Raw genomic sequence first — 8,836 nt, 5'->3', positions numbered from 1 at the left:
AAAGGAAGATTATACCAGAAATACAATTGAGAGAACTTTTTAATGCCTTCCTAATCCAGAAAGTCGAAGCCGATAACCTGAGTTGACATTAGGAATATCTTTGCCAGGTGCAATCTTCACTTCGCTCCTTCACGATCCATATAATGACTTTGAAAAAGAAGCATCTGGAAATAAATGAAATGTGAAGAAACATTATTGAAAACAATTACCATTACATTTAATCAACATAAATGAAATGCTTATTTACAATTTAAATGCATTCTAGCAAGGCGAACACCCATAGACTTGATTCAAGAATAGAACAACAAAAAGAAAAGACACAACAAGGTTAGCATCTTAAACCAAATGAAACACACAAAAGATGCATGTTAAATTCTTGGATAATTCATTACATGAATTCAGAATGAATGGATCTTGGTAAAAAAAAAAAAAAATTTGCATCAAGTGGCATGGTTCTTCCGCTTCTTATTTTTTCTTATGCATGTGCAAGAAGCAGGTCAAGCTGTTAGATGCAACAACAATTTCCATGAGAATTATTTAAACATGAATTCCAATTTTCATTTCTTATTAGAATAGGTAGTGAAAATCTCATATTTATCTCAAAATACTCACTTAGTTTGGCATTCAAGCAATATAAAGAACTTAAAAGATAAAGTAAGGGCCAACATCAACACACACACACACACACACACACACACACACACAGAGGTTTGTCAGTGCCCTATTTTACTTAGCACTGGTGAAAGGTACACCCAAAGTGTCTAGTAAGCTCTTATTTGTTGTAGTGGTTGCTCCAATTCATCCAAATCCATGTCATTCTGCTGATAAGAGCCCTGATTGCTCCACCTCACCAAAAAAAATGTCATTTTTTTTCCAAAAAGAGCTCCAAATATAAATGCCCATTTTTAACTCATTGAGTTCAACATTTAGATTCTATATACAAACAGTTATTACAAAACCCTAAGAATTGGGATGGTCCATACTGTTGAGGATACATTGCCAAGTCATTGTGGGAGTTTGGTTGGTTAGTTAAGTAGCTTGGTTAGCTTGCCCCTAGAAGCATTCTTCACATGGCACATTATTTTATCTCATGGGTTCTCCACATTGCAACCTAATCTCAAGTACCAAATGTTGCAAATATAATGGGTTGTTAACACAATCACATGTTCGTGTTAGCAGTTCATTGTTATATTTGAGCTCAAACTTCCAACTTCTTCCTATTTTTCTTTAAGAGCAGCATGAGGTATATAAAAAAAAATTAAAACAATAATAATAATAATAATAAACAAACAAACAAACAAAAGAATTCTATTGACAGATTAGAAAGACAAACAACTCCTCTTCCTCTAATTTCATAAATTAGCAGCACTCCCCAAATTTGTAAAGCAGAGAAACAACACTATAAAAAAGATAATAACCCATGTATACATCTTTAAAATGGCCAGCCAGCTATTAAGACCAAACAAAAGTAGGCCAAGCAAAGAGCTTTGATTTACATGAAAGAAGAATCTTACTATATTCAATTAATTTCAAGAGCTGCCTGTTCATGCTACACCCCATTCAAGTTAGACTGCCATAACCTCACCATGCCATCACTACCCATGGTAGCCAATGTCATAACACTCATGTCCGACTCCAGTAGCCTTCAGATGGTCGTTAAGAAGACTTAAAGGGCTGATTTGGTAGTAGTGGGACAGCTAAGGTCATTAGCAATGGTGATGGTAATAGCAATGGTCAAAGGTGATGGTCATAGGCAACAACGATAGTGGTGGTCAATGGGACTGTTAGGATCGCAGGGAATGACGAGGACGGGACTATGGAAGGGGAGCGGAGAGCTATAGGTGTTGGAGAACTACGGAAGCACAAAGAGATGAATCAAGTACACACAATGGCACAACTACATTCAAACAAGAACAATCCTTATTTTACTTGGAAAAATCCTTTCAGGAAAAAACATGGCACAAAGGAACGAGTAAATACACTATGAAGTAGAAATTACAAGAGAGAGTCTTATTAATTCGAACAAGCTTCGAATCTATGTCACAAGCCCTAGATATGTCCTTAAACCTTTAAGAACAAATTAGAAAGCCCTAATACACATCTCCTCATCTCAAATGCTAATTACACCCGATAGATAAACTATCACAACCAGAATAGGTAACAAATCCCGCACTTACGCAATTCTGTGCGCGCCCTCAATGGGACCTTCGATGGCATCGACAATCCATCGAGGATCTGTCGATCGCATCAAACTTACTTCAATGAAATCGAGTAGCAACATTAAAATGTTCCAACATCCAACATAGAATTTTTTGAATTTTTTGAATGAGATTGAGCATCTATCGATGGCTCGACATTTGCTTGATGGCATCGAGTGGTCTGTCGATGGCACCGACAAACCTTGTTATTGACAAATTTAAGACATTAACAACAATCTATATCATGTCTTTAATCTTCATTCATCATAAATCATTATCAATCACCATCTCTAATTCTGCCTTCCATCATAGCTCCACAATCACTTCTCATGCACACTATGTCTTCAATTTACACCTTTGTGAAGCTCAGAGAAGTTGCACAGAACTTAAACTTCTCTGTGGGAACCACCTTTGTAAGCATGTTAGCCAGATTTATACTTGTATGAATCGTCTCTATAGTCACACCTCCTTCCTCAATCACCTATCGAATAAAATGATGACACACATCAATATGTTTAGTAACTTAGTGATAAACAGAATTCTTTGACAAATTGATCATGCTTTCGCTATCACAATTGACTGCAATGGCCTTCTAATGAAACCCCAACTAATTTATCATTCCTCTCAACTAAAAACCTTCTTTGAAAACTTCCATCACTCCCATATTTTAACATCCCGAATTTTCACGGTCAAAGTTTATACTAGTTCCCGAGAAAACTAGGTGTTAATAATTGAATGAATTGGATGCCTTAAAAATTATGAAATTTTTTTTCATTTAGTTCACATCCAGGTACATTCAGGAAGCTAACCATTTACAAGAAAAAAATTGTAACATCCTGAGATTTCACGGCCAGAGTTTACACTCGTGCCCGAGAAAACTAGGTGTTAATAATGTATAAACTGGATGCATTAAAATCGCACCATATTTTTTTCGTTTAGTTTATATCCAGATACATTTATGAAGGTAACATTCATAAGAATAAAATCAACTGTATTGATTATATTTCATCAGAGTAAAAAAGAATAATTAAAGGCCTTTCCAATGGAAGCTTATTACATTCATCGAGTTCGCAGCAAAAGTATAAAACTAAGTAAATAATCAGTTTTCATATTCTTTCAGTGCTATCTTCTATATGGAGAGAGTCCACTAAGTCTTTAAACTTGTACGTCATCTGCATAATTTATATCATTGAGAGAGGGTCAATGCCTACTCATAGTGATGGTTATCCTTTAAGATTAACAGTAATTCAAGAAGTTTATAAAAGTGATGTAAATGTTCTAATGCGTCAAGTAATCCACACAACAAGAGGTATCAATGCACAAGCAATCTATATGATATGCATGCGTAGCAAAGTATATGCTATGTATCACACTTAATGATCGCTACAACATGGAATATGATTAAGGTTATCTAACTCGCCCCGCATCCCATACTATGGAGATTCGCCGATGTGTCCCATGCTTAACATGGCTTTTCGCGGTTAACCTGAGACAGCCACAACACATGACTGAGTGAATATGCCCCTAGAGATTGGAGCAACTATTTACGACAACCAACCCCCAATTAGAAAGGAATTGATGCACTGCATATACAGAACGACTCACGCACACCAATTATGGCAACATCACCCGAGACCAAGGAATTATGTGTCGCCTCAGGGCCATTACCGAAAACGCATTACGTCAACGATATTTAATCAATCGCTAGAGGAGGGATTCCCAACATAGTACTTGCATCAAGAGAGAATTCCTTTATCCATAGTCGGTTAAGAATATTAAGACACCTGCCTAGCCCTTATGGTAAATGAGACGAGTGACAGTAACCAGCTTGAATAAGAGGCGAGTGACAATAGTCAACTCAAGTATGAGGAGAGTGGTTAAGGCCAACTTATGATTAACTAAAGCAAGAGCAAGGCTTGTATTCATAGCCTCACATAGATTCAGGAAGGCTCCCTACCACAAATGTTATATGAAAGAAACCTCAAAGGCTCAACAATTGATGATAATTAAAATGAAAACAAAAGGAAAGTAATGGAATTTGAGATAAAAGAAACGGCCTATAAAGGACAAGTGTAAAGGCAAGATAAAGTGCATCACTCAATTATGACAAAAGGTATATAAAAGGCGTGATAAAGTATCACAAAGGCATGAAAGATGAAATAAATATAACAACTTAAATTCATGTAAGCTTAAAGGATAAAACCCTCACCTTTGATATTGGAAAGCCCTCAATTGTTGACATAGCTCTGTGTATACACCATATGATTTAATTTTATCATTAGTTTAAACAATTCAAGGAGTTAGAATACCTCATTAGATGATTCTATTAATTAAGATCAAGAGCTAGGATCTTGCCTAAGATCTAGGTTTACGCTTAGAGTGATGATGATTTTAGACCTGAACCTATTATAGAGTTGTTAGTAGATGAGTGATCTACTCTAGTCTTGATCAGTATAACTTGAATGTAAATAGAATGTACCTATCAGGTTGGCCCAGATGAGCCGGTTGACTCACTGAGTTACCTTGAATTGACTCGGCTACCTCCTTTCATTCTTCTTCCTTTTTCCCTTTCTTTTTCTTTCCTTTCTTTTCTTTCTTCCGTTCTCTTTTTTTTTCTTTCCTTTCCTCTTTCTCTTTCTCCTTCTCTTCTTTCTTTTCTTTCCTTTCTTTCCTTCTTTCTTCTTCTCTTTTCTTTTCTTTCTTTCTTTCTTGGCAGTAGTAGACGATGGCCTTCTTGCTGCACGGGCATCACTAGCAGCTGATTTCTCTCTCGCTTATTTCATTTTCTCCAAACGCCGGACAAGGGTGTTTTTATAATGGTGCAGACCTTCTAGCCTCTCCCTGCGTAGCCCATACGTAGGCCTGGTAGTGTCGTGAAAGGAGTCGGAAATCCTGGACGCTATTACAATGAGTTCCGTAAATTGCAACAAAGCAACGTGGCTCCATAAGGATGGGCAGTTTTGTTTTGAATTCAGTGTGATGATAGTCGAGTCCTCCATTTGAACAAGATGGTGGGTTCAGATCGTCCATCATGACTATAATGGTGGTCCATAACGATCCGCACGGATCGGTGTCCGTGCGGATCGCGCAAATAGAGTACGCAGAACTTACGATGAGGTCTAATTCTTAACTGTGTATCCATGGGACTTCAACTCTGGATAAATCGAGTATAGGTTAACTTGATTTTGTCCCAGCTCTGTGATGTATGGTTTAGATTGGCCAGATGGGTTGTTCTAGTGGCCCACAACTCAAACGATCGGACGTTGTCCGTTGATGTTGTAGCACAGAGGGTTTCTTGCAGCGTTTGTTGCGTGCTCATATGTGTGCATTGATGTGCACAAATGGCATAAGTATAGTCGATTTGGCCTCTTAGATGCGATGGACATCCCAAATCATCCATTATGATGATGATGGCGGCCCATCATTCGTCCTAGCGGATGATCGTCCACATGGACGCGAGAGAGGAGAGAGAGTCTCTCATCAAATTCAAATTTCGTCGAGTCTACGCGCTTTGACTAGGAATTTCGATCCAGTGTTGTGTGGATGTATACACCGACTATGCACATGCGACCTGAAAAGTGGGGTCCACTATGATAGTTTGATGAACCCACTCTGCCCATTCATTTTGTCTATGAATTTTAAGGGTTGAGACCAAAATTAAAACATATCCACAGATCAAGTGGGCCCCAAACTGGTGTTTAATGGCTAATCTCTATCTGGCCCACTTGTACAATGATCAGATGATTGAAATTTTAAATGTACGGTTAATTTATGATACTTAGGCTTTATATAAGGTTTCATGCCAAAAGGATCGTGGCAATCATGTGATCTTGTATACAGGGGTTTAGCATAATGGCAATTTCATAATTATTGTGGATATAAGAGTTTTGTGAAATCTAATGGCTTCATATGGTTATAGTCGTGTTCCTAAGTATTTCTTATGAAAGGACTTATGTCTAAATCCTTATGGATGAAGGATCAGACATTGGTTTAGCTTGAGGGACTGTACATGTACCAATCCACATGATCAACAATCGGATAACCTGATTTACATCGGGGTATAGGTGTAAGGTAAGGATAGTGAGATTTGTATTGTACGCGTGCACCGATTATGCTAACTTCTTGGTAACGCTCGAGGACTTTCGATGCTCGAGTATAAAAAAGTTCAAGGTGTTACAATATACCCCCCTTAAATATAAATTTTCCCCTGAAATTTAGTACTCTCATAATTCGAGTAATTTTTCATGCCTCCAAGGGTTCTTCACTTTCCGTGTTCAAGGCAATATAAATAAAGGGTCGTAGTGAATTTATGCCCGATACACGAAGCCTGCGCATCGGGATAATTTGAGATTAATTAGGACTTAGGATTTGAGTCAAACCATGTAAACACTACATGAAAAATGGAAAAAAAAAAAGGATGAATTTTGAGATGGTCCAGGACTGTCTCTAAAATTCCTTAGTTTAAAGACGGTTTAGAGGTGGCCGCAAGCCGTCTCTAAAATTTTAGACGGCTCTTGACCATCCCTAATATTGTCTTAAAATGTTGAACGTCCACAAATTATTTAAGACAGTCGAAGACCGTCTTATATGCGGTCATCTGAGATGGTCAAAGACCGTCGGCATTAGAGACGGTCCTTGACCGTCTTATATGCGGTCATTTGAGACAGTTATTGGCCGTCCGCATTAGAGACGGTCATTGACCGTCTTTTACTTGTAATCTGAGACTGTTAAAGACCATCTCTATTAGAGACGGTCCTTAACCGTCTTATAGCCCTATCAAAGACCGTCTTCATTAGAGTCTGTCAAAGACCGTCTCTATTAGAGACTGTCAATTAGAGATGGTCCTTAGCCATCATATAGCCCTGTCAAAGACCATCTTTATTAGAGACTGTCAAAAACCGTCTCTATTAGAGACAGACAAAGACTGTCTCTATTATTTAAATTTTCTTTTTCAAAATGTCATTTTTCTTAAACATTATCAAAAATTAAGAAGCTCAAAAAAATTATGAATTTTGAAAAAAAAATAATAGTTGAGAAGCTTAGAAAAATAATTAACAATGTTTAAGAAAAATTTAGATTTTGAAAAAAAATGTGATTTTATAAAAATCTAGATTTTGAAAAAAAAATTAAGTACTTTGAATAATGTTAAAAATTTTGAAGTAAAAAGGATTTCGATAAAAAAATGATATTTTGAAAAAGAAAATTTAAAAAATTAAACAAAATTGTGAAAAAATTGACAAATTGTAAAAAGATATATATATTTTAAAAAAGAAAACTAGATTTTGTATTTTTGACAAGACAAATTAAAAAGTTATATAACAAAAGTGAGATTAAAAAATGATATTTTGAAAAAGAAAATTAAAAAAATTAAACAAAATTGTGAAAAAATTGACAAATTGTAAAAAGATATATATATTTTTTAAAAAAGAAAAGTAGATTTTGTATTTTGACAAGAAAAATTGAAAAGTTAGATAACAAAAGTGAGATTTTGATGATGTATTGTATATCCTTGCTGCCCCTATGTTTCTCCAACCCATTTTGGGCCGGGTATAAAAAATTGTGTAGATTTAAATCTCAAGTGGGCCACACTACTGGAAAGAATGATAATATAGTACCTCGCCATTAAAAATTATAAAGACCCCATCGTAAGGTTTTAATAATGTTTATTTGCAATCCAACTTGTTGATAATGTAAAGAAGATCTAGATGAAGGTAAACTACAAAGATCAAATTGATCCAAAACTTTTGTGGCCTTCAAAAGGTTTTTAATAGTTATTCATCATTGTTTTGATTGGTATGGCCCACTTGAGATTATTGAGTTCTTAAGATTTGAAATCACATCCTAAAATATGATGGAAAAATATATGGACAGTGTCGATATACATAAAACATATCAAGGTGGGCCCTACACGGTTAGAGTAACACCCATGAAGGGTTACCCTCCCATTAAAACATTCATAATCATTTATTGGGCCCACCTAGATGTGCTTCATAGATCCAACTCATTCATTATGTGTATCCCACTTGGATGAGGAGGGATGAGGAGTCAGACCAAGTTTCATACACATCCAAAACTCATGTGGGCCCAACAAATGCTTTTATATGTTTTAGGGATGTCTTCACATAGTTTTAGATGCTATGGCCCACCTGAGTTTCGTATATGACTGATTTTTGGACTTAAAGGGGACACATCAAATGCATGGTGTTGATGTTCCACACACATCATGGTGGGGCGCACACAGATTAACCTCATGGAAAGTTCCCATGAGGTGACCTTACAGTACCATTTCACTATTTAGGTAACTCCCTCAAATATAGTATGAGGTGTGGCCCACCCAAGTCATGGATTGACTTTATTTTTAAGCTCATAGCCCAGCATGGAATGGTGCATCTGACTGACGGGGCAGATCCAAAGTTCAACTGGACCCACCATAGAAAAGAGTGGGATAGTGAATAAATGAATAAATTATGGTGGGCCCCACAGGATTTACTCAGTATGCTTAGGGTACCGAGACGCAATCCGCTTCCATCCAGAAGCGTACATGGTTTGGCTTGTTACGCTGCCAATAGCTAGGTTGCTAGTAGTATGTGCAATGTGGACCCCACCATGATGTATGCGTTTAATTCACGTCGTCCATC

The sequence above is a fragment of the Magnolia sinica genome, chromosome 14 (assembly GCF_029962835.1).
Source record: "Magnolia sinica isolate HGM2019 chromosome 14, MsV1, whole genome shotgun sequence".
Classification (NCBI taxonomy): Eukaryota; Viridiplantae; Streptophyta; class Magnoliopsida; order Magnoliales; family Magnoliaceae; genus Magnolia; species Magnolia sinica.
This window is presented reverse-complemented; position numbering follows the sequence as displayed.